This window comes from Salvelinus alpinus, chromosome 5 (assembly GCF_045679555.1).
Source record: "Salvelinus alpinus chromosome 5, SLU_Salpinus.1, whole genome shotgun sequence".
In the NCBI taxonomy this organism is placed as follows: domain Eukaryota; kingdom Metazoa; phylum Chordata; class Actinopteri; order Salmoniformes; family Salmonidae; genus Salvelinus; species Salvelinus alpinus.
Genome location: NC_092090.1, coordinates 33,435,399 through 33,461,213, shown reverse-complemented (window position 1 = coordinate 33,461,213; position 25,815 = coordinate 33,435,399). Strand labels below are relative to the sequence as shown.

General features: G+C 43.3%; 1 protein-coding gene across 4 annotated transcripts in view; it reads right to left on the bottom strand.

Annotated features, from left to right (window-relative positions):
* LOC139575966 (amyloid-beta A4 precursor protein-binding family A member 2-like) overlaps positions 1-25,815 on the bottom strand; it is a 76,299-nt gene that overhangs the window by 39,491 nt on the left and 10,993 nt on the right. For all 4 annotated transcript variants that reach the window (XM_071401486.1, XM_071401488.1, XM_071401485.1 and 1 more), the window contains one exon: positions 14,628-14,677. The gene's annotated coding sequence lies outside the window, so the exon portion shown is untranslated. The remainder of the gene's footprint in view (positions 1-14,627; positions 14,678-25,815) is intronic.

Sequence of the window (25,815 nt, the reverse complement as noted above, 5' to 3'; positions counted from 1 at the left end):
TCCATGCTTTAGCCTATTAGAGGCAAGGACAGTCATAAATCATACTAGGGAAGCCAATGGAATAGACCCTGGAGAGCACTGAAGGATGTACTGAGAGGATGAGGAGGAGATGTGAGACAGAGAGGAGAGAGACAGTAGCACTCATCTGGAGAATACATAGTTCGACACAAATAATGAAAACAGCAGTTAACACTCTGATTTGTTGCCAATTAGCGAACGCTATTCAAAAAATTGCATTACACAGGTTGGAAACACCATTAGCTAGGTGATTTTCAACCGTTCGCTGCCTGCACCCGCACGCCCGACTAGCATCACCACCCTGGACGGTTCCGACCTAGAATATGTGGACATCTACAGTGGGGAGAACAAGTATTTGATACACTGCCGATTTTGCAGGTTTTCCTACTTACAAAGCATGTAGAGGTCTGTAATTTTTATCATAGGTACACTTCAACTGTGAGAGACGGAATCTAAAACAAAAATCCAGAAAATCACATTGTATGATTTTTAAATAATTAATTTGCATTTTATTGCATGACATAAGTATTTGATCACCTACCAACCAGTAAGAATTCCGGCTCTCACAGACCTGTTAGTTTTTCTTTAAGAAGCCCTCCTGTTCTCCACTCATTACCTGTATTAACTGCACCTGTTTGAACTCGTTACCTGTATAAAAGACACCTGTCCACACACAATCAAACAGATTCCAACCTCTCCACAATGGCCAAGACCAGAGAGCTGTGTAAGGACATCAGGGATAAAATTGTAGACCTGCACAAGGCTGGGATGGGCTACAGGACAATAGGCAAGCAGCTTGGTGAGAAGGAAACAACTGTTGGCGCAATTATTAGAAAATGGAAGAAGTTCAAGATGACGGTCAATCACCCTCGGTCTGGGGCTCCATGCAAGATTTCACCTCGTGGGGCATCAATGATCATGAGGAAGGTGAGGGATCAGCCCAGAACTACACGGCAGGACCTGGTCAATGACCTGAAGAGAGCTGGGACCACAGTCTCAAAGAAAACCATTAGTAACACACTACGCCGTCATGGATTAAAATCCTGCAGCGCACGCAAGGTCCCCCTGCTTAAGCCAGTGCATGTCCAGGCCTGTCTGAAGTTTGCCAATGACCATCTGGATGATCCAGAGGAGGAATGGGAGAAGGTCATGTGGTCTGATGAGACAAAAATAGAGCTTTTTGGTCTAACTCCACTCGCCGTGTTTGGAGGAAGAAGAAGTATGAGTACAACCCCAAGAACACCATCCCAACCGTGAAGCATGGAGGTGGAAACATCATTCTTTGGGGATGCTTTTCTGCAAAGGGGACAGGACGACTGCACCGTATTGAGGGGAGGATGGATGGGGCCATGTATCGCGAGATCTTGGCCAACAACCTCCTTCCCTCAGTAAGAGCATTGAAGATGGGTCGTGGCTGGGTCTTCCAGCATGACAACGACACGAAGCACACAGCCATGGCAACTAAGGAGTGGCTCCGTAAGAAGCATCTCAAGGTCCTGGAGTGGCCTAGCCAGTCTCCAGACCTGAACCCAATAGAAAATCTTTGGAGGGAGCTGAAAGTCCATATTGCCCAGCGACAGCCCCGAAACCTGAAGGATCTGGAGAAGATCTGTAGGGAGGAGTGGGCCAAAATCCCTGCTGCAGTGTGTGCAAACCTAGTCAAGAACTACAGGAAACGTATGATCTCTGTAATTGCAAACAAAGGTTTCTGTACCAAATATTAAGTTCTGCTTTTCTGATGTATCAAATACTTATGTCATGCAATAAAATGCAAATTAATTACTTAAAAATCATACAATGTGATTTTCTGGATTTTTGTTTTAGATTCCGTCTCTCATAGTTGAAGTGTACCTATGATAAAAATTACAGACCTCTACATGCTTTGTAAGTAGGAAAACCTGCAAAATCGGCAGTGTATCAAATACTTGTTCTCCCCACTGTATAAGTACCTAGGTGTCTGGCTAGACTGCAAACTCTCCTTCCAGACTCATATCAAACATCTCCAATCCAAAATCAAATCAAGAATCGGCTTTCTATTCCGCAACAAAGCCTCCTTCACTCACGCCGCCAAACTTACCCTAGTAAAACTGACTATCCTACCGATCCTCGACTTCGGCGATGTCATCTACAAAATAGCTTCCAACACTCTGCTCAGCAAACTGGATGCAGTTTATCACAGTGCCATTCGTTTTGTTACTAAAGCACCTTATACGACCCACCACTGCGACCTGTATGCCCTAGTCGGCTGGCCCTCGCTACATGTTCGTCGTCAGACCCACTGGCTCCAGGTCATCTACAAGGCTATGCTAGGTAAAGTGCCGCCTTATCTCAGTTCACTGGTCACGATGGCTACACCCACCCGCAGCACGCGCTCCAGCAGGTGTATCTCACTGATCATCCCTAAAGCTAAAACCTCATTTGGACGCCTTTCCTTCCAGTTCTCTGCTGCCTGCGACTGGAACGAATTGCAAAAATCTCTGAAGTTGGAGACTTTTATCTCCCTCAACAACTTTAAAAATCTGCTATCCGAGCAGCTAACCGATCGCTGCAGCTGTACATAGTCCATCTGTAAACTACCCACCCAATTTACCTACCTCACCCCCCATACTGCTTTTATTTATTTACTTTTCTGCTCTTTTGCACACCAGTATCTCTTCTTGCACATGATCATCTGATGATTTATCACTCCAGTGTTAATCTGCTAAATTGTAATTATTCGATTTATTGCCTACCTCATGCCTTTTGCACACATTGTATATAGATTCTCTTTTTTTCTACCATGTTATTGACTTGTTTATTGTTTACTCCATGTGTAACTCTGTGTTGTCTGTTCACACTGCTATGCTTTATCTTGGCCAGGTCGCAGTTGCAAATGAGAACTTGTTCTCAACTAGCCTACCTGGTTAAATAAAGGTGAAATAAATAAAATTAAAAAAAATTATAGTACAGGTGTAGGATCTTAATTTGATCACCCTGTTGCAGGAGAAATTCCCTTCAAATCTTCTGAAGTTTGTCATTTCCACTTTGACATTTTAGACTTGATTTTCCCTTACGAAAAAATGTCCATTAATTATTATCCACCTAATAATTCACATTTCCTGTCACTGCAGGATTATTTTCCTGCTGTAGCAAACTAGCTCAAATTAAGATCCTACATCTGTACAAAGCACATCTCATAGTGTACTAGGTATGCATAACCTGGCATGGATTTGTTGTGTGATGTGTGTCAATCGGAATGAATGTTTATGAATAGTAACACGTGTTTGACCTGATTGTATATGGAGGGCCTTGTCACTGTAGTTTCTCCTTTATACTGTACAGAGGTTTGTTTGGAATGAGTAAAGCATTCATATGCAGAAGAGAGATGGAATGGGAGAGAAAGAATTGACAGGGGTTGAGGAAAATAATGTTAATAACAGTCATTGAAAATAGTGATGTTCATTGTATTCGATGACACCTCAATACCCAGCGATATGAAGAGGGGGAGGACAGTAAATGTTCCCTTATCAAACCCACAGCCACAGTAGTAATGACTGGGCCCAGTACTGCAGTTTGGTAGCAGCCATCCACACATGAAATATCTCCTGACTTCAGTCACTAACAGCCTCCACATGGAAAGCCAGGGATTAATTATTCATCAGCCTTCACATCATACACACACTCAGAAAAGCATACCTACACACATCTATTAATATCTCACACACACACACACACACACACACACACACACACACACACACACACACACACACACACACACACACACACACACACACACACACACACACACACACACACACACACACACACCTCATGATCCCTGACATCTTAAACGAAACACCATCTGTGCATTTGATGAGTGAATTGGCCCTTCCAGTTCTCACCACTGGACATTAGAGAGGCCGAGGCTTAACCATTCATCATCCAGGAGAATGGCCCATTATCAACAAGAACAAAATAAAAAGGGATTCCATTATCAGCCCAGCCCATGGTTGTCTGGTTCCTTTTGTGTGTATCAGTGTGAGTGCATGTCTTTATGTGGCTTTGTATTCTTGTGAATGTATTCTTCTGTTTCTGGGTGTGGCCCTGTTAGCTGAAGATATCGATCCTGATCGATAAGAGGGACACGTGTAGCACTGGCTTGTGTGGCTGTTGCATCACTACTGACAAAGTGGCAGGTTCTGGAGGACCTGTCAGCGCCCCCTCCAAGCATCCTTCACGCTTTAGTGGGCCCAGGGGACACAGCGTGACACAGAGAGAGGCAGGCTGGGAGATTGGAATCTACTTCCCCATCTCTAGAGGAGTGTCGGCGCCACGTTCTCGCTCTCCCTGTGTGCACGGCAACAGCCAGCAACAACCAATTCTAACACTGAGGAAGAGAAGAAACAGAATGAATGTAATAAGCACTCTTTAATGTTTCTTCACTGTAGAAGTGGGAGTCATCAGTCACCCAATAACAAACACAAAGCTATGGAAATGAGTTCAGGGAATCTTTTCAAATTGCAGGGCCTGAAAAAAACAAGGGGAGACAATAAGCATCGCAGAAAATGCTGCTTGACAGCACCGGCAGTCCCAGTACGAATAATGCATGATTCAAGGCTATTTTAAGAAAGGGGTGGTGTTTTAGCAAGCCCTGTGTTATTCTGGGACCTCTCCAATCTCCATCACTCCCTGCAAGCTGTGCTAGTAGGAACAGAATGCCTTACTTTAATGGGAAGTCATTCAACAGAAACCAGATTCCTGAATCAAAGGTGTGCTAATGCATGTCCAGGACAGTCATGCAATGCCTTGTTTTGTTCTGATGTACATGGCAGACTCTGGATGCCTGGTCTAGACACTACATGCTCTCCACCAGGTTGCTAGCAGCAGGGGCCTCTAATGGCTGATCCCAGAGTTGTCAGTGTGCATGAGCATCTGTAGCCAATAGCCAGTATTTACAACACTGCAATAACTACAACCTACAAACACCGGGGAAGTGCCAATGAAGACAAAATGAAGACGGCAGGGACCATCAGGAATGAAGACAAGACTGCACAGGACAGGGTGGAAGGAGTAAGTCAAACACTGACTATTCAATAGCTTCCAAACCGAAGACATGGAGACAGATCGCAGACAAAAGAGACTGAGAGACAGATGTATCTCAAGGCTCTACAGCTCTCCCATCCCCTTTAGGCACACAGCTCAGTATCTGGCTTGTCTCAGTGCTGCTGCTGCTGTCACCAGTTTGGAGGGGATTCTGGATGAAAGGTTCCACTTGTTTCTCAGAGAAGCCTGTGTTTCACTCTGCCACCATTGTCTTTAAAATGCGTCGTCTTCTCCGAGAGTCACAGCATCTCAAATTGGCTGAGTCATACATCTTGGGATGAAACACAGAATAGATTAAAGAAGAACAAAACGAAGCGAGGGAAGGCAGGGCGCGGTGACGAATGAGGAAGGAAACAGGAGCGACAGCAGCAGTGCTTAAACAGAGGAGGTGGTGGCATAATAACATTGCCCAACCATCTCAAGGCATCACATCAGAGCGTGCATTTTGGGTCCCCTAGCGCTAAAGATTGTGATGAAAAAACGTGATGAACTACAGAGTCCCTGGTGGAAACAAGTGACGTCCTCACCCCTGTGGCCAGACATACTGTACTGTAGCTCGGCTTCTGATCCACTGATGATGCTGGAGGTCTGGATGGATGGATTACTGGGCTCTGATTGCAATCCCCTTTTATCACAAAGCTCTGCAGCTCCATTCAGTCTGTCTCCATAAACCCAGCTTCCCTTCTGGGCATGTATGTCATGCCATCACCAAATCTGGTAAAGACCTCATGTTTCATAATAATAGAGGACCTTGACATTACAAGCATTGTAAAAAGGGAGAGAGCACCTTTGCTTGGGTGTTCGTTGGATATTTGCTTAGAAACAGGTAGAAATTATAAGGAATGACTGCATTTTTAAGGCGGGGATCTATTTGGTATTCACAACTAGTATAAAGGGGCTACAGCTGAAGGGTTCTATTAGCATATAAACCCTCTATTCAGTTGAGCAAACTAAGACACACTTTAATGTCCACAATAGCAACTGCCCCTGAGCATCACTATTCCTATTAGTGTCTGCAGACTGCGGTCAGGCTATAGAACTGGAACTGCCTCCGTCTCAACAGAAAAACAGGCGTGATTTGCATGGTCTGAAATATTAAATGATCCTTCTGTTTGTTCACGCTTCTCCCAGAGGATCTAATTCATTTAGATACAACATGTGTCCTCAGTGAGACTAAATTGCCTAAATGAGTATAAGCAAGAGGATATGCAAGACCGCACACACACACACACACACACACACCCAATGGATGAATACACACACACACACACAGCAGCCAGCTCAAGTCATACACATCATGTTATACAAACTTAAAATAGTCAGCAAGGAAAAATGTTCCTTTGAAAAACTGACAATGAAGAGGGGCGTAGGCTATTCATGAAGTATATTTCTCCTTAGAGTAGTCCCAAATAATATTAATTAGGAAAATGGGAGGAATTGAATCCATATTCAACAGCATACATGATGACAGGTCAGGGCACTTCCTTTCCACACTTCACAGTCAATACAAATCCTTGGCATCGAATGCACAGAGGATTCGAAACGTATCATTATAGTGAGTAGCATATCATCAGTTTACACTTATGGCTTTTAATGATTCAACTGGCTAGATGTTGATGTCAGCCATCTCCTCAGTTATTCAAGCTTTTAATCATGATCTGTAAAGCACTGTTTCAACAGTTGATAGACTCCACCAAACACACGAGTGACTCTGCCGCCAAATGCAGTCAGCCCAAAATGTGTCTTATATGGAAGCATGGGCCCAATAAAATGTGTGCAATTCCCATACACTATCAGTGACATGCAGACAGATGGGGACTATTTGAGAGGAGATTATAGGCCTACAGGATAAGAAACAGAGAGTGGCAAGCTGGCAGAGTCTTGGGCCCCGTCATAGTGCTATCTGGCTCAGAAACACAGCCTTCTGGAGGGCCACCACAGCCAGCCATTCTGCTGCCATGGGTACAGCAAGCAACCCACAACAGCTCCTCTCCTTTTCAGTCAATAGGCTAATCCTCTTTAGCGCTCAATCAATCATGGGCTTTTTGGCTGAAAGCGAGCAGAAATATGGAAATAGGAAGACAGATTTTCCACCACCCGAATCATATTGTTCATGTAAATAGGAGAACTTGTCCTGATTATGTTCTGTATGGTCACGTCACACATATCTGGATACACAGTCAATCAAGAAGAGTATTGATAATTGGAGTTGATTGGGACTGAGTACTTTTAACTACACTATGGGGGCTTTCACACCAAGTTGTTTGGTTCATTTTTTTCTGAACTCTAGTGAGTTTATCCCCTTAGTTTGGTTGGTTTGGACTGGTGTGAACACTATCCACACTCGGGTCCGGACTAAACAAACACAATAGTTCACTCAAAAAGGGTGGTCTCGGTCTGATTCAATTTGTACCTTGGTGTGATTCGCTGCAGGTGAGAACGCTGTCAGGACCAAACACAGGAAAAGAACCAGAGTCGCACATTATTATTATTGTTTGTTTGTTTGACGGCGAGCATTTGATGAAACTTGATATATCTGAAGCATTCTGTGAGACGGGGATATAGCCTACTGAATATAACCTACTGAATGTAAGTCTATTCACGTCGCAGTTAGAGGTGCTATTGCGATGTTTCCTCCCGCGTGTTGTTAGAAGACCAAAGAGAAAGTATTATGAAGATTGGGACACACAGCGATGCTTCATGATAATTAATCTTAAATGGATTTAACTACGGCATTTTTGTCCAATAAACAAATTACTTACATGGAAACGTGGTTTTGTTTGTGAATTTTTTGTTCGTTTGACATTTGGCAACGTGAAACCAATTTGTCAAAAATATATCATGTAACAAATGGTGGAACTCTGATTCAAACTATAGCTCAAAACTATGTGTGAAAACACCCTAGGAGTAACCAGAGACAGGGAGTTAAAACTATGTATTGTCATATTTCCCAGCATGCTCTGTTGCAGGTCGATTTTTTTATTGTTTGTTTTAATATCTGTGTTTGAGTGTACATTGATTGTTTTTGATCTGATGCTACACAATGATATGTAACATACATTTTCCTAAATTAATCTAATCTATTAACGGTTGGATTTATTGCAATCGTAACTGAGAAGGCGGTTCCAGTTTTCATGATGTAGGTCATCTCTTATTTTTTTACCCACTTTATCCAATTAGGATCTTGTCTCTAGATCACTGCAACTCCCCAACGGGCCCGGAAGAGACGAAGGTCGAATCACGCGTCCATGACCCGCCAAACCTTCTTTACACCCGCCCTCTTAACCCGGAAGCCAGCCGCACCGATGTGTTGGAGGAAACACTGTTCAACTGACTACCGAAGTCAGCCTGCAGGTGCCCGGCCCACCACAAGGAGTCGCTAGAGCACAATGAGCCAAGTAAAGCCCCCCTGGCCAAACCCTCCCCCTAACCTGAACAACGCTAGGCCAATTGTGCGCCGCTCTATGGGACTCCCAGTCACGGCCGGTTGTGACAAAGCCCGGGATCGAACCCGGGTCTGTAGTGACGCCTCAAGCACTGCGATGCAGTGCCTTAGACTGCTGCACCACTCGGGAGGCCTGATGTAGGCCATCTCTAGCAACAGTACTCTCCTCCCTGTTCTGACATACATTCTGATGTGGGTGATGTAAAATTGCTGGATATCCTCCCTCTTAAATGGATACCAATAGAGCAGGGATCCCCAACTGGTGGCCTGTGATTTTATTTGGCCCCCCAAGTTTTCTGAGCCAAAATATACTAATTGTATTTATTTATTTGTATTTATACTGAACAAAAATATAAACCCAACATGCAACAATTTCAACGATTTTACTAAGTTACAGTTCATGTAAGGAAATCAGTCAATTGAAATAAATTAATTAGGCCCTAGTCTATGGATTTCACATGACTGGTCAGCGGCGCAGCCATGGTTGGGCCTGGGAGGGCATAGGCCCACCCACCTGGGAGACTGGCCCACCCACTGGGGAGCATGGCCCAGCCAATCAGAATGAGTTTTTCCCCACAAAAGGGTTTTAATACAGACAGAAATATGCCTAAATTTCATCAGCTGTCCAGGTGGCTGGTCTCAGACGATCCCGCAGGTGAAGAAGCCGGATGTGGAGGTCCTGGGCCGGCGTGGTTACACATGATCTGCAGTTGTGAGGCTGGTTGGACGTACTGCCAAATTCTCTAAAACGACATTGGAGGAGGCTTATGGTAGAGAACTGAACGTGAAATTATCTGGCAACAGCTCTGGTGGACATTCCTGCAGTCAGCATGCCAATTGCACACTCCCTCAAAACTTGAGGCATTGCGTTGTTTGACAAAACTGCACAATTTAGAGTGGCCTTTTATTCTCCCCAGCACAAGGTGCACCTGGGTAATGATCCTGCTGTTTAATCAGCTTCTTGATATGCCACATCTGGCAGGTGGATGTATTATCTTGGCAATGGAGAAACACTCACTAACAGGGATATAAACACATTTGTGCACAAAGTTTGAGAGAAATAAGCTTTTTGTGTGTATGGAAAATGTTGGTGATCTTTTATTTCAGCTCATGAAACATGGTACCAACACTTTACATGTTGCATTTATATTTTTGTTCAGTGTATTTGTTATTACTTGTTAGACATAAAATACTGTGAAAACACCAGCAAATCAGCTCCAAGTGATTTAGATTTTGGAAATCTGTTCCAAAAGTATTCTCACACATGACAGAGAGGTATACTGTATGTGACCATATACAAATGTAAGCAAGGTGGGAAATGATAACATTTTAGTCAAATATTATTTCGGTTTGATCTTATTGCGGTCAATTTGCAGTCCACAAATAATTTGTAATCATGTTCCCACCCCGACCATCCGCTCAAGAAAAAGAAAAAAATTGGCCCGCGGCTGAATGTAGTTGATGAGTCCTGCAATAGAGATTGGATGTCACATTGTAAGCCACCATAATATGACAATAAATATTTAAATGACACATTACACCTTAAATGGGACCATATAATTTGATATAAACCCCCAAATAGTGTTGAGTTTGAGGCCATAGGAGTTGAATTAACTCGTGATTATATTGTAAGAGTAAACATTACTCTAAATAAATAACTCTAGAATAACTCTGCAGAGAATTAAAGTAGGAGAGTTATTTTCAATGAATACTGTACGGAGTGAAACGCAATGATGCAGAGTTAAATATCAACACTAAATTGAGCATATACAACTCTGAAAAAAGAACTCACTGTTGCCAGAGTACCTTTTACTCTTTTTAAACTGGGACCAAATGTTATCTGTGGCAGAATTAGATTTTCTTCAATTAGAGTTCAATTTACTCGGTAATTTTACTGTGTATGCATCTGATTCTCCTAATGTGGTAATACACAAGAGGCCATGGTCTGCAGGGTAGGGAAGGTTACTTTCTAAATGGAATCCGTTACAGTTACCTTTCCAAAATTATAATCAGTAATGTAACTTTTGGGTTACCCAAACTCAGTACCGTAGTCTGATTACTTTCCCCTTAAGAGGGGGATTACTTTTCCCCCCGCCCCTTGTGGGCGGCAGGTAGCCTAGTGGTTAGAGCGTTGGGCCAGTAACCGAAAGGTCGAATCCCCGAGCTGACAAGGTAAAAATCTGTTCTGCCCCTGAAAAAAAGAGGCATTGATTAGAATAAGACAAACAATTGAACAACATCTATTGCAGGATAAATCAATGTTATAGTTTACATAGACGGCTATAAATGGATGTTGCATTTTACTTTATGGGTTGGTTATGTAGGCTTCTAACCCACTGCTTTTTACTACAGATCATAATACGATCAGGTTAAAAACTCTGTCATATTTCCAGTCATTCATAGCTGCAGAAAGATGTTTGGGGGGTGGGGGTGCAGCAATTTTCTCGCTGACGAGGGGTGGGGGGGGACTAGTAAATATACAGGACTAGTAAAGACCCAGTGCACTGCTCGTGAGAAGAAAAAAAATACAATTATTGTTCAGATTTTTCAGGGGATGCTGCAGCACTCTCAGCACCCTTACTTCCCATGGCTATGCCCCTTGATCTTCAAGAATAGGACTTGGAAATATAGATTAGCCAAACTGTTTTACCTGTTTATGATTTTATTGTCATGGAGGACTGATTAGGCTCATTGCTTCAAGTTTAAAAATAAATGCTGCTCTCATGGAATGGCATGTCTTGAGCACTACCAAAAAGTGCTATCTGCATGTGAAAAATTAATGCCATATACTGCATTTGCTATAGGCCTATTGTTTACGTTTTTTTGTTGGTGACACTTTGACAACTCGATAATTTGAGTCTGTTTAAAGGGAGAATCCACAGTTTAAACAATAACCAAGGGCCACCCTGTCTCTGTTTTGGTAAAAAGCTGAGGGATGAGCCTGTAACCACTCTCACATGAATAGGCAGAGCTATGGATGCAAGGTCTGACCATCCATGATATCAAAAGTATTGTTTCAACCATGTTTTGAGGCTATACAGTGTTTGTTTACATTTACAATGTTTACAAACATTGGATTAAAACAAGCTTATATTTTGGGTTCTCCTGGGGTGTGACAGTTGAACTAAGCTAATGAGGCATTTATAAGTTATATTCTTTAAGAATCAATGAGCACACGGTATATTATTAATTTATAAGTCTGAAAAATGGATGTAGCAACTACATATTGCCCATTTAAGTCTGCCAAAAGTGTGCGAGTTTGAGCATATGTACAGTGGGGAGAACAAGTATTTGATACACTGCCGATTTTGCAGGTTTTCCTACTTACAAAGCATGTAGAGGTCTGTAATTTTTATCATAGGTACACTTCAACTGCGAGAGACGGAATCTAAAACAAAAATCCAGAAAATCACATTGTATGATTTTTAAGTAATTAATTTGCATTTTATTGCATGACATAAGTATTTGATCACCTACCAACCAGTAAGAATTCCGGCTCTCACAGACCTGTTAGTTTTTCTTTAAGAAGCCCTCCTGTTCTCCACTCATTACCTGTATTAACTGCACCTGTTTGAACTCGTTACCTGTATAAAAGACACCTGTCCACACACTCAATCAAACAGACTCCAACCTCTCCACAATGGCCAAGACCAGAGAGCTGTGTAAGGACATCAGGGATAAAATTGTAGACCTGCACAAGGCTGGGATGGGCTACAGGACAATAGGCAAGCAGCTTGGTGAGAAGGCAACAACTGTTGGCGCAATTATTAGAAAATGGAAGAAGTTCAAGATGACGGTCAATCACCCTCGGTCTGGGGCTCCATGCAAGATCTCACCTCGTGGGGCATCAATGATCATGAGGAAGGTGAGTTATCAGCCCAGAACTACACGGCAGGACCTGGTCAATGACCTGAAGAGAGCTGGGACCACAGTCTCAAAGAAAACCATTAGTAACACACTACACCGTCATGGATTAAAATCCTGCAGCGCACGCAAGGTCCACCTGCTCAAGCCAGCGCATGTCCAGGCCCGTCTGAAGTTTGCCAATGACCATCTGGATGATCCAGAGGAGGAATGGGAGAAGGTCATGTGGTCTGATGAGACAAAAATAGAGCTTTTTGGTCTAAACTCCACTCGCCGTGTTTGGAGGAAGAAGAAGGATGAGTACAACCCCAAGAACACCATCCCAACCGTGAAGCATGGAGGTGGAAACATCATTCTTTGGGGATGCTTTTCTGCAAAGGGTACAGGATGACTGCACCGTATTGAGGGGAGGATGGATGGGGCCATGTATCGCGAGATCTTGGCCAACAACCTCCTTCCCTCAGTAAGAGCATTGAAGATGGGTCGTGGCTGGGTCTTCCAGCATGACAACGACCCGAAACACACAGCCAGGCCAGGGCAACTAAGGAGTGGCGCCGTAAGAAGCATCTCAAGGTCCTGGAGTGGCCTAGCCAGTCTCCAGACCTGAACCCAATAGAAAATCTTTGGAGGGAGCTGAAAGTCCGTATTGCCCAGCGACAGCCCCGAAACCTGAAGGATCTGGAGAAGATCTGTATGGAGGAGTGGGCCAAAATCCCTGCTGCAGTGTGTGCAAACCTGGTCAAGAACTACAGGAAACGTATGATCTCTGTAATTGCAAACAAAGGTTTCTGTACCAAATATTAAGATCTGCTTTTCTGATGTATCAAATACTTATGTCATGCAATAAAATGCAAATTAATTACTTAAAAATCATACAATGTGATTTTCTGGATTTTTGTTTTAGATTCCGTCTCTCATAGTTGAAGTGTACCCATGATAGAAATTACAGACCTCTACATGCTTTGTAAGTAGGAAAACCTGCAAAATCGGCAGTGTATCAAATACTTGTTCTCCCCACTGTATGTTACGCCTATGGATATTTTGTTTTGAATCAGCACAAATTAGATTGAGCAATAAAATCACCAGTCGTGGTCTTCTTAAATTAAACTAGTTTTTGAAAGTATGGAGCACAATACCATGGAAGAGTTTAGAAGGTAGGAACACACTCAAACTTTTATTCCATAGGCTGGGATCCGCACTATGCAGCTGTTGCAAGTGCGCATTTTTCACTGGCTGTCCACTGGTCGCAAAACAATGACTGATAGGCAGCTTAAACTTCGTAATTTCAACCATTATTGGGTTAAAATACACATACAGTGCCTTCGGAAAGTATTCAGACTCCAAGACTTTTCCCACATTTTGTTAAATTACAGCCTTATTCTAAAACGGATTAAAAAAAAATCTAACTCAGCAATCTACACACAATACCCCTTAGTGACAAAGAGAAAACACGTTTTTGGAAATAAAAAATAAAAATAAAAAACAGAAATACCTTACGTAAGTATTCAGACCCTTTGCTAAGAGACTCGAAATTGAGCTCAGGTGCATCCTGTTTTGATCATCCTTGAAATGTTTCTACAACTTGATTGGAGTCCACCTGTGGTAAACTCAATTGATTTTACATGATTTGTCTATACAAGGTCCCACAGTTGACAGTACATGTGTTGATACCATGTTGTTGTGTTGCTACCATGCTGTGTTTTCATGTGTCGCTGCCATGCTATGTTGTTGTCTTAGGTCTCTATGTAGTGTTGTCTCTCTTGTCGTGATGTGTGTTTTCTCCTACATTTTTAATCGCAGCCCCCACCCCTGCAGGAGGCCTCATTTAAAAAAATGTTTATTTAACTAGGCAAGTCAGTTAAGGACAAATTCTTATTTACAATGACGGCCTACCGGGGAACAGTGGGTTAACTGCCTTGCTCAGATTTTTACCTTGTCAGCTCTGGGATTCGATCCAGCAACCTTTCGGTTACTGGCCCAACGCTCTAACCTCTAGACTTCCTGCCGCACCTAATTAGCTTAACTGGAACACATTCAATAACAGAGGATAGGACTACTGACCACCTTTTTAAACGTCATTGAGATGGGATTAGGTGCACATCTTTCCAGCTAATAAAGCAACCTAGTTTAAACAGCAGCACATCTATAACAACCATGAGAATGAAACCCATTAATGCTGGAAAGCAGAAACACCAAAATAGGCATAAATACTCACCCAATAGCTGTAGGTTGGTGGAAGATGTGGTCTATTTCCCAGGTGCACTCCTGAAACAAAAGTACAAGGCTGAGTATGGTGAAGGGGCAACTTGTTCAGCTCAGACAGTAAAGTCTTGATCTATCACCCCCGCTCCTCCCTCAATCCCTTGGTAATAAAGTAGTCTGGCTTTTGGGCCAAAACAACATCATTACTGCACCACTCACAGCAAGATTCCAAATGGGTTTTTAAGCAACACCGCACAAATAAAGATGAGAAGCCCAAAAAGCCCAATCTTTAACAGGTGAGTTGAGCACATGTAGACATCACATGCTCTCAGGGTGCTTCCTGTCACAGCTGATCAGATCCTCATGCCAATGCACTCAACAAAGAGCACTTTGAACTTATCTCTGGGTTGGAGGGAGCATCCTGAAAGGAACGGGTATGTCATTAGATTAGCAACAAACCAAAGCACTAACACATTTAAGAGAGGAGAAAAAAAAGTGTGATGTGATTACTGAGTACGGGCCCTCGTAAAACTGACTATCCTACCGATCCTTGACTTCGGCGATGTCATTTACAAAATAGCCCCCAACACTCTACTCAGCAAATTGAATGTAGTCTATCACAGTGCCATCCGTTTAATCACCAAAGCCCCATATACTACCCACCACTGCGACCTGTATGCTCTCGTTGGCTGGCCCTCACTACATATCCGTCGCCAAACCCACTGGCTCCAGGTCATCTATAAGTCTTTGCTAGGTAAAGCCCCACCTTATCTCAGCTCACTGGTTACCTTAGCAACACCCACCCGTAACATGCGCTCCAGCAGGTATATTGCACTGGTCATCCCCAAAGCCAACACACCTTTCCTTCCAGTTCTCGGCTGCCAATGACTGGAATGAATTGCAAAAATCTCTGAAGCTGGAGTCTTATATCTCCCTCTCTAACTTTAAGCATCAGCTGTCAGAGCAGCTTACCGATCACTGTAACTGTACACAGCCAATCTGTAAATAGCACACCCAACTACCTCATCCCCATATTATTACTTACCCTCTTGCACCCCAGTATCTCTACTTGCACATCATCATCTACACATCTATCACTCCAGTATTAATGCTGAATTGTAATTATTTTCGCCTCTAGGGCCTATTTATTGCCTACCTCCCTACATTTGCACACACTGTACATAGATTTTTCTTTTGTGTTATTGACTGTACATTTGTTTATGTGTAACTCTGTGTTGTTGTTTTTGTCGCACTGCTTTGCTTTATCTTGGCTAGGTCGCAGTTGTAAATGAGAACTTGTTCTCAACTGGCCCACCTGGTTAAATAAAGGTGAAATAAAAATAAATAAACAAAGATCCTGATTCATTAAGTAGCTCTATTCTGCTGGCACCACAATGGGGAGACGAAGCAGAGGCAGAGAGGGAGGGAGAGAAGGACAGGGGGGATTGACAATTGACAGGCAGCACGGGAAGAGGATTCTGCTGCTTGACTGTTCACACACACACACACACACACACACACACACACACACACACACACACACACACACACACACACACACACACACACACACACACACACACACACACACACACACACACATAATGCTTTCTCTTTTAGAAACACACCTCCCTCTGGCCAGATGTTTTCTGCATGATAAGCCTTGTGCCGACATCCTTCCTCCCCTCAAGGCTTCAGGTGGCACTGGAAGTGATTTGCACATCGTATTGTTACTGAGACCCATTTGGACACGCCAACCTTGCTGAAGAGATTCCTTACACTAATCAGGGCTAACACCACAGCACAGAGACGCTAATGTTATCTTACAACATCTTCCTATCCAAAGATAGCTTCTGTTCGTGCTCAGGCTGGCGTGCTGAATAAAGCTGGGCTGCTTCTTTGATGTCATAAAACAGCCTGTCTCCCTTTACCAACATCAGCTGATCCTGAAGGAGAGAGGCGCTTCAAAGTAAAACAACACCAGAGCAAACAAGACTGATCCCTTGGGCCCTCAGTGTGAAGTGACAGAATTGTTTTCTGGGGTGTTTGTGCCTCCATCTTGGATACAGAAGGATAAGGGAATAGGTTTCTAGCATTCTAACAAGTTGCATCCTACTTTGCCTTCCAGGAGAGGTTGCCATCTGCAGCTATTGACAGTCTGGGTGGAAACAGTGCAGATTCTCCCGCAAATATTGACAAATGGCTGGAGTCACAAGCAGTAGCGATAGGCTACTGTAGCAGATTCCAGCCAGTATAAATCTCAGCCCCACATCCTGTCTGTGAAGGAACGCTTCCACATCCACATTCATGTTCCACTCCACAATTAGAGCCTAGAGAGGATCCATCCAGCTTCAGAGGGACAGTTAGTTTGTCAGGGGAGAGGAGAGATGAGGGATGAGGAGGGAAGAGAAGGGATGAGGTGAGCCTGCTGACAGCATGGAGAGCTGAGTGTCACTCAACGAGCATGTGGGAGATGCCATGACTATAGAGTGCTGATGTTCACAGTCAGGCTGCCATCGTGGGTCCTCAGAGGCCATGTGGGCCCACTCCTGCTATTACCCCATGGCATAAACCCTGCCGGAGTCTGACATACTATTCCTAACCAGCACACCTAAGTGTTGTTCTGTGCCCCCCTGACCCCATGCCTGTGCCCAATCGCATTGTTCAGCCATTTTAATTATCAACCATCATTTGGTTTAAGACAGGGTATAAATAAATAATTGTTATGTGTGGCACACATAAAAATCTAATCAAGAAAAATCTGATCAAGATCAATAACATTACTGCAGCAAATCTAAATGCTTAGGAGAACTGATAGTGCCAGAAGAAGCATTGCCAGATGATAAATGTATGAACAAGTAGCACCAAGCTGAGAGATCTACCAAACAATGCCCACGTTCCATCTGAGGATTAAACTGCTTTGAGCCAATAGTAAGCAGCGCTGTGTGACTCATCCTCCCAGGGGAAGACACAGTTTTGCAGAAAAAGACAGAGAGAAAACAACCAACTGTGCTTGTTACTGAGAACACAGTGCCAGTTAGGAGGCAGAGCTGAATATATTATCACCTCCTCTTCAGGTATTGGAAGTTTAGCTGGGACATTCCCTCTGGTTTGCTCAACTTCTCTAGGCACAAAACAATCAGCACATTATCTCTGGCGACTGCAATGTGTCCTGCACACGCACACACATTCAAAACAAACACACGAAAGCATGCATACACACACACACTCTCTCCTTTTCTCAGACAGATAAAGTGTCAGCCACCACTGTCTCTCCCGCTCAGCCAGGCAGTCATATTGTGCTCTGGTTGCAGTATCATCTCATGCCCTGGGGCTCCGTTTGGTCCCAGAGGCCCCGCTCACACTGCAGTACACTGCAGCTGCTACTTCTCTGCATAAGACCATTCAGATCAGTCGCTGGAGACGCCAACAAATGACACGTGTTCTATTGATGGGGGGAGAGTTACCAACACCTGCAACAACTCACAATCAATCTGAATGCATTATCTAGCAATAACCAATTACAGTACATTACTGCAATACGGAAAACCAAAATACTGTGCCAAACTTACAGTATCAGTAGGCCTGTCAAATTTTTACATTTGACATGTGGTGAAAGCATATAGCCTAATATAGTAGCTAGCTACAGATGTAGGATCTTAATTTGATCACTCCTTTGTTGATGAGAATTTTCCTACAAAGCAGGATATGCATGTCACTTGTTAAATTTACATCAGTCATGATAGATGAAGGAAAGGAGACAGGTTAAAGAAGGATTTTTAAGCCTCGAGACAATTGAGACATGGATTGTGTATGTGTGCCATTCACAGGGTGAATGGGCAAGACAAAATATTTAAGTGCCTTTGAACGGGCTATGGTAGTAGGCGTCAGGTGCACTGGTTTGTGTCAAGAACTATAAACGCTGCTGGGTTTTTCAATCTCAACAGTATCCTGTGTGTATCAAGAATGGTCCAACCCCAAAAGGACATCCAGCCAACTTGACAACTGTGGGAAGCATTGGAGTCAACATGGGTTAGCATTCCTGTGAAACACTTTCGACACCTTGTAGACTCCATGCAATGCAATATTAGGAAGGTATTCCTAATGTTTGGTATACTCAGTGTACAGGTTTATGTTCAGGGGTACGAGGTAATTAAGGTGGTGTGGCAAAGAAGTGGATCGAGTGATAAATGGCAGATATGTGAGGGCAGAACTAATAAACGGGCTCTGCCCTCTCACTAAAATGGCCACCCCGGTCAGAACTACAGATCACAAAATGTCCTACCACCAAAACTACAATTCCCAGAAGCAAGGGGAACGCTCAGAAGGTAGGGCCGACCCACAGATAAGGGGTCAAGACAAACCAGGAAGAGAGAGAGGAAGGGGCTGTGAGGATCTGTGAACCATAGAGAAAGAGACGATATATATATCAACTGGATTTACCGTATATGAGCTGGACTGTTTGGACTTACCTGTTGGCGTTTAGACCTGGACCTACCGAGAACCTGATTCGTGTACCGAACCCTGCTATCCTTGACCCCGCCTGCAGCCTGGGTGGACCAGGACGGAGAAACAAACACACAGGTACTGTCCTGTTCTAAATAACTCTCATTCTGGGGTGATTTTGGTGACGGTCTCCCACTAAATTTGTGACAAACTCTCCTAACCTTGAAGAGGTTTGTCACAGTAGATACAGTATGTACATATAACTAGGATTAGTGACAGATATCACATAGGGGGGGTAGAAGCTGTTCAGGGTCCTTTTAGTTCCAGGCTTGGTGCATCGGTACTGCTTGCCGTGCGGTAGCAGAAAGAACAGTCTATGACATGGGTGGCTGGAGTCTAACAACTTTCAGAGCTTTCATCTGACACACTGGGAGCTCGGCCCACTGGGCCGTCCGCACTAGAGGTTGATCGATTATGATTTTTTAACGCCGACACCGATTATTGGAGGAACAAAAAAAGCCGATACCGATTAAAATCGGCCGATTTTTTTATTTAATTTGTATTTTTTATATATATATATATTTGTAATAATGACAATTACAACAATACTGAATGAACACTTATTTCAACTTAATATAATACATAAATAAAATCAATTTGTCTCATAAATAATGAAACATGTTCAATTTGGTTTAAATAATGCAAAAACACAGTGCTGGAGAATAAAGTAAAAGTGCAATATGTGCCATGTAAAAAAGCTAACGTTTAAATTCCTTGCTCAGAACATGAGAACATATGAAAGCTGGTGGTTCCTTTTAACATGAGTCTTCAATATTCCCAGTTAAGAAGTTTTAGGTTGTAGTTATTATAGGACTATTTCTCTCTATAGCATTTGTATTTCATATACCTTTGACTATTGGATGTTCTTAAAGGCACTATAGTATTGCCAGCCTAATCTTGGCTTGAAGTCATAAAGCACAGCACTGTGCTTCAAGCATTGCGAAGAGCTGCTGGCAAATGCAGGAAAGTGCTGTTTGAATGAATGCTTAAGAGCCTGCTGCTAGCCTCCCGGGTGGCGCAGTGGTCTAGAGCACTGCATCGCAGTGCTATGCTGCGCCACCAGAGTCTGGGTTCGCGCCCAGGCTCTGTCGCAGCCGGCCGCGACCGGGAGGTCCGTGGGGCGACGCACAATTGGCTTAGCGTCGTCCGGGTTAGGGAGGGTTTGGCCGGTAGGGATATCCTTGTCTCATCGCGCTCCAGCGACTCCTGTGGCGGGCCGGGCGCAGTGTGCGCTAACTGAGGGGGGCGGGTGCACGGTGTTTCCTCCGACACATTGGTGCGGCTGGCTTCCGGGTTGGAGGCGCGCTGTGTTAAGAAGCAGTGCGGCTTGGTTGGGTTGTGCTTCGGAGGACGCATGACTTTCGACCTTCGTCTCTCCCGAGCCCGTACGGGAGTTGTAGCGATGAGACAAGATAGTAATTACTAGCGATTGGATACCACGAAAAATTGGGGAGAAAAGGGGATAAAAATAAAAATAAAAAAAATAAATAAAAAAAAGAGCCTGCTGCTGCCTACAACCGCTCAGTCAGACTGCTCTATCAAATCATAGACTTAATTATAATATAATAAGGAAACAGAAATACGAGCCTTAGGTCAATAATATGGTCAAATCTGGAGACAAAACGTTTATTCTTTCAGTGAAATACGGAACCGTTACGTATTTTATCAAACGGGTGGCATCCCTAAGTCTAAATATTGCTGTTACATTGCACAACCTTCAACGTTATGTCATAATTATGTAATATTCTGGCAAATTAATTACGGCCGTTGTTAGGAAGAAAAACTCTTCACACAGTTCGCAACGAGCCAGGTGGCCCAAACTGCTGCATATACCCGAACTCGGCTTGCACAGAACGCAAGAGAAGTGACAATTTCCCTAGTTAATATTGCCTGCTAACATGAATATCTTTTAACTAAATATGCAGGTTTAAAAATATATACTTGTGTATTGATTTTAAGAAAGGCATTGATGTTTATGGTTAGGTACATTGGTGCAATGACAGTGTTTTTTTCGCGAATGCGCTTGTTAAATCATCACCCGTTTGGCAAAGTAGGCTGTGATTCAATGATAAATTAACAGGCACCGCATTGATTATACGCAACGCAGGACAAGCTAGTTAAACTAGTAATATCATCAACCATGTGTAGTTAACTAGTGATTATGTTAAGATGGATTGTTTTTTTATAAGATAAGTTTAATGATAGCTAGCAACTTACCATGGCTCCTTGCTGCACTCACGTAACAGGTGGTCAGCCTGCCACGCAGTCTCCTCGTGGAGTGCAATGTAATCGTCCATAATCGGCATCCAGAAATGGCGATTACCGATTGTTATGAAAACTTGAAATCGGTCGACCTCTAGTCCGCACTACCCTCTGTAGCACCTTGCGGTCGGATGCCAAGCAGTTGCCACACCAAGCTGTGATGCAGCCAGTCAAGATGCTCTCAATGGTGCAGCTGTAGAACTTTGAGGATCTGAGAGCCCATGAAAATCTTTTGAGCCTCCTGAGGAGGAAGAGGCATTGTTGTGCCCTCTTCGCGACTGTCTTGGTGTGTTTGGACCATGATAGTTTGTTGGTGATGTGGACACCAAGGAACTTGAGGCTCTCAACCTGCTCCATTACAGCCCGTCGATGTGAATGGGGGTGTGCTCGGCCCTCCGTTTCCTGTAGTCCACAATCAGCTCCTTTGTCTTGCTGACATTGAGGGAGAGGTTGTTGTCCTGGCACCACACTGCCAGGTCTCTTACCTCCTCCTTATAGGGTGTCTCATTGTCGTTAGTAATCAGGCCTACCACCGTCGTCGGCAAACTTAATGATGGTGTTAGAGTCATGCGTGGCCACGCAGTTATGGGTGAACAAGGAGTACAGGAAGGGCCTGCGCACGCACCGCTGAGGGGCCCCTGTGTTGAGGTTCAGCATGGGGGATGTGTTGTTGCCTACCCTCACCACCTGGAGGCGTCCCATCAGGAAGTCCAGGATCCAGTTGCAGAGGAAGGTGTTCAGTCCCAGGGTCCTTAGCTTAGTGATGTGTTTTGAGGGCACTATGGTGTTGAACGCTGAGCTGTAGTCAATGAACAGCATTCTCACATAGGTGTTCCTTTTGTCCAAGTGGGAAAGGGCAGTGTGGAGTGCAATAGAGATTGCGTCATTTGTGGATCTGTTGGGGAGGTATGTAATTGGAGTGGTTCCAGGGTGTCTGGGATAATGATGTTGATGTGAGCCATGACCAACCTTTCAAAGCATTTCATGGCTACAGATGTGAGTGCTATGGGGTGATAGTCATTTAGACAGGTTACCTTGGCGTTTTACAGACTGAGTCAGGGAGAGATGTCAGTGAAGACACTTGCCAGCTGGTAAACGCATGCTCTGAGTACGCGTCCTGGTAATCCGTCAAGCCCTGCGGCCTTGTCAATGTTAACCTGTTTAACTAGGACTGGGTGATATATCAAATTAATTGGATTAATTCTAATTGATGTTTTTGCGCGATATTCCAAACACCTATATCGCAAGAATCTAGGTTTTGTTATTTTTCGTTTTTATGAGTTTATGTCCGCTTGTTCTCGTGTTGTATTTTTGTTCTCGTCTCCTTCGATCCTTCTGTGCTGTGTGCATCTCCTCATTTACACCAGAGATCTATATAAGGACGAGATGCACCTCTCCGCCCTCACAATGGGAGTTTATGTCCCAAGTTGTTGTCTCAAATCTGTCGTTCTGCCCCTGAACAACCCACTGTTCCTAGGCCGTCATTGAAAATAAGAATTAGTTCTTAACTGACTTGCCTAGTTAAATAAAGGTAAAAAAAAATAAACCCCTAAAATAAACCCATAGAAACACATTTGGCTTCATTTTGGACTGAATGAAACCTTTCACTTCATCTCTTCCTCTATGGTTTACACACACATCAAGCCCCTCCCCTTGCCTCTCACGCCAACAAGTTGAATGATCACGTCGTCCTCTCTGACAAGCTGTTTCAACTCCCTACTTTCATTTGCAGAATCGGTCATATGGACACCAAAACACATTGAGACATTTTACTGTACTAGAGAAGATAACTTTTCTAACAATACCCTTTTCAACTATCAAATTGCACGCAGAGCAGACACTACTAAAACAAGGGTATCAATGAACATTGATTCTGGAAAATGTATGTTCAGTTTGTCGTGTGCGGCATTAGGGTACCGCTAGCAGCACTTTAGCCAAAGACTGTTATACTAGATGTTTAGTCTGTTTTATAAATGTGCAATAAGCATAAAACACAATTATATAAGGAATTGGCAACTCATTCTAAATAAGGTAGGCCACTTGATTTCAACATCTGAACAAAAGTGGACAGGCTAAGATGCTTTTCAAACAGTTGGAGACAGACAGAAGGGTGTGTTCATAACAATTCAACTGTTCATCCTTGTTAGCTAGCAAATAGATCAAAGTTGGCTGAAATTGATGTTGAAATAAAGATTAGCTGGCTCATCACTAGCACGTGGGCTTGAGATATTATTGATGAGACCTGTGTTAATTCTCTATAGCCTAATGCCTGCTACAAGAAGTTAGTCATTATTAGTTCATGTGCATTATGCATGGTCCTAGTTACATTTGTAACCAAAAATGGCATTTTCATAGACAGACTTGAAAGCCAAATCATTGATTATTGCACCAAAAAAAAGCAGGTTAAACTATTTTGATAAAATAATGCAATTATTAGTGGGTCTTATGGTTGTGGAAGGCTTATATTTAGCCTAGGTATAAGCCCTGAATTCATTAGATTATTGCTGACTGTTTGAAATGCAGTGTATATTAACTTTAAATTGTACAACAATGCTTATCTAGAGATTTTTTATGAGTCGCCCATAAGTTAGAAGAAAAGAAATCGATATAAGATATTTAGACCATAATCGCCCATCCCTATGTTTAACCTGTTTCCAAATGTCCTGTTGCTGACAGATTATTTTCCTGCTGTAGCAAACTGGCTCAAATTAAGATCCTACAACTGTACATGGTTGAACATATCATATATTGTCCTTAGGAAGTGATGACTGTAGTTTGAGTCAGTTTAGTAGCTTCTCAGTGTCTGCTAACAGTGTAGTGTATTTTCCCTTCTTATCTGTTTTGTTAAGTGACAGAGAGGTTGTGTTGATCCTCTACCAGTGTTCTGCAGACAATGTTAAGACCCTACAATAGGCCGCGGTGTGGGTGACACCTCTAGGAGATAAGACATTGAGGAGCACACTGCTGTCTGTCAATAACTCCTCTTAGCTGAATCATATGCCAGGAGCTGGCATCCATTAATGTTACATTACACATCCTCTATGCTCGTTGATCTCTGCCATAACACTTAGTCCACTCCATTAGATTCTTCAAACAAATCACAGGAACATATGCAATCAGCCATCATTAATTACACACACAGGGCTTCAATTGCTCTGCATGCACAGAAATATTCTCCATTCTAAAATGGGTGAATAAGTTAAAGTACACTATCCTCTACATAAGGCCTGACTCAGAACATTGACATCTCTGCAGTCCAGAGGAACCCACACACACACACACACACACCACACACCAGGTAAGGTCCAGAAGGAAATCTATTCCATCGATCTCCTCTACACTCTCCCTTACAGCAGACGATTCATTTTAAAAGGATTGCTAAGCTTTTCCAAGGCCACTTTACACCCCATCAACCTTTTTACAAGGTTTCCCACCTCTGAGATGCCTTGCCCTTGCATCCCAAAGCAATCATTGGACTCTTCTCTATATTGTAGACACATATCGGCAGCAATCAGCGGGAAAGGAAATTAAAGGGATTGAGGCAAGAACTATGATAAGCACACGGTTATCGGTCAAAATAGTACGCATTGACCTCTAGATGTATTCCCCTTAGCCTGGGCGCTACGGTATATACATGGCCAGGCAGTATGACTCTGCGACACCAGGTAAGACATTATAGAGGTTAGAGGCTGACTATTAACATCTTGCTCGAGCGAATGTGATTAGAATTAAACCAGGGGTGACATACAGGTCGGGTACGTTCAACACTGTAAGTGCTGACACTAGAGCTTGTAATATTATTTCAGTCACTATCTCTTCCCTTCAAAACGCCTTCTCTTAATTCCCTCATTAGAATGCATGAGCTGGCATCTTCACCATGGCAAAAACAAAGCAAGGTTATTCTGACGTTCTGATTTGGAAACTTAGGAGCACTACGAAGAATGCCCAGTCAAGAAGTGCCACTCTTCTTGTTCAACACTCATCCTTTGTCGTCCTCATATTTCAACTATCTTACTGCAGAGCCGAAGACAGTTGTGTCAGCTCTACCCTCCTGTCTCCCCCTCTATTAGTCAGCAGAGTTTGCTAACTGATACACATGACGAGTCAGTAGGAGGGCATATAAATTAAAGCACCGCAAGCGAAGCTGAGACTGTGTGTTGCCTCTCAGTGTGAGACTTCTGAGCAGGAGAGAGAGAATAACATTGGCTGAGGCATTTAAGTCAGACCTAACACCCCTACTAAAAGTAGAATCCAATATTTGTAAATGTTGTTAAAAATAATTACTTCTGCGAGAAAGGCATGTCAGACTTTTGAATTGATATTAGTTTATTCCCAACCACAGCGACGCGTCAGATACGTACAGTAGAAAAATAAATGGTGCATAACATTTGTTCAGTCAAAACTTAACGCCGAGATGGAATACATCAATTTGA